General features: G+C 57.9%; 1 protein-coding gene across 1 annotated transcript in view; it reads left to right on the top strand.

Annotated features, from left to right (window-relative positions):
• The window catches only part of CBX2 (chromobox 2), a 10,683-nt gene that overhangs the window by 678 nt on the left and 8,258 nt on the right, over positions 1-1,747 (top strand). The window lies entirely within an intron of this gene.

The following is a 1,747-nucleotide window of genomic DNA, read 5'->3' as shown; positions in this document are numbered from 1 at the left end:
CAGGGCTGGCACTGACCCCCCTCTCGGCCCTGCAGGTTCGGGTGCTCCTCTCCCTCCTGCCAAGAACCTGCCGCTGATGCTGGGACTTGCTCTCGTTCTGGGATGCTGGGGAGGAGTTTTCTAACCCCCATCAGGTAACTGACCCCAAGGACCCCTGGAAGGACTCCTGCTCGGGCAGACGCGGGGTCTCCCTGGGCACTGTGTGTCTGTGGAACTGCTGGCCACAGTGCTGGGCTGGCCATGGCACCAGCCCGGCTCTAGGCAAGGCAGCCACCTGGCCTGGGAGCCTCAGAGGCATCCCAAAGTCAATCAGCGCTTCCAGCCTCTGCTCCAAGAGCCCTGGTCACCCTCAGCATTGTCCTACCTGTCTTTCTGTCCCTTATGGCTGTGGACAAAAATGGGAAATGCCACCTGAGCTCCAAACCCACAGCCAGGATGGGCCTGCTCGCACTGCACCATGGCAGCACTCCTGAGACCTGCCTCATCTGCAGCTGAGTTACCTCTTGGGAGCTCTGTGAGGGATGGTGATGTATTTTGGAGAGACAAGGAATGTGGCCGTGCCAGGGCCAGGACCCCCCCCCAACTCACAGCAAACTCCCAGCCCTGCAATTGCCAAACCCCAGAGCTGTGCAGAGCCTGTTCAGTTGTGCCAGATTCACGGGACCTGCTCCACAGCAGGGCTGAGGCAAAAGGCCTTCATACAAATCCAAACTTCCCTCTGCAGGAAGCAGCCCAGGGTCCCTCAACCAGGCTGTGTCTTAGGGGACAGCAGGACACCCCCATCCCACAGGCCCAGTTCTGACCCTTCCAGCAGGGCATTCCAGCAGCCCCAGACCCACCCCAGATGCTGCGGTGCCTTTCCCCAACCCTGTGCCTCATCTCAGGGGCTCGATAAACATCTGTTGCCATAGAGACTCACTCACTGTATCAGCTTCACCCAACGAGATGAAACAAGAGCCGCACCCTCAGAAAAACAGGAAGAAAATGTTTGGCTTGAAGCCGTGCTGGGGTGGGGGTCAGGGCGGCAGCAGCAGCGGGAGGCTCTGAAAGGGGAGCGTGGCCAGTGCTGTGCACACCGTTGAGGTTGATATTAATGACAACAGTGCACAGAAACCTTCCCAGCTTTCCTGCTGGTGACCTTGGGACTTTCTGTGCAGGTCAGCACATCCATGCCCATTTTACAGGAGGAGGCAGCCAACTCCATTGGGAAGTTAGTATCCTGGAGATCCCAGCAGAGTCTGCAGAGCTCAGAATCCAGTGGTGCCAGGCTCCATATGCCCCCATGCCAGTAGTCCTCAGGGTGCTCCAGTGGGTGTGGAGCAGGATCACAGACTCATGGAATGGTTTGGGTTGGAATGGACCTTAAAGCTCATCTCACTTTAAGTCCCCTTTCCACTACACCAGGCTGCTCCAAGCCCCATCCAACCCAGCCTTGGACACTTCTAGGGATGGGGCAGCCACAGCTTCTCTGGGCAACCTGTGCCAGGGCCTCACCACCCTCCCAGGAGAGAATTTCCTCCTAACAGCAGTGAGGAAGGGACTGTCCTGGAGGTATCTGAAGGAAGGTTTCCATTGCTCCTGAAATCACAGGGTTTGCCATGGGACACACCTCGGTGTGGCTGTTTTCACGTGGAGTGGCAGGACATAAAACACTGGACACAGTACTTGGTCTTGATGCATTTCCAGCACGGAGCATCGTTCGATCTCTGTGCCTCTGAGACCCGGCCCTGCTCCTCCGTCCCCCCTG

The sequence above is a fragment of the Manacus vitellinus genome, unplaced genomic scaffold (assembly GCF_001715985.3).
Source record: "Manacus vitellinus isolate BGI_N305 unplaced genomic scaffold, ASM171598v3 scaffold_24_pilon, whole genome shotgun sequence".
In the NCBI taxonomy this organism is placed as follows: domain Eukaryota; kingdom Metazoa; phylum Chordata; class Aves; order Passeriformes; family Pipridae; genus Manacus; species Manacus vitellinus.
Note: the sequence above shows the minus strand (reverse complement) of the source record. Positions and strands in the feature narration are given on the sequence as shown.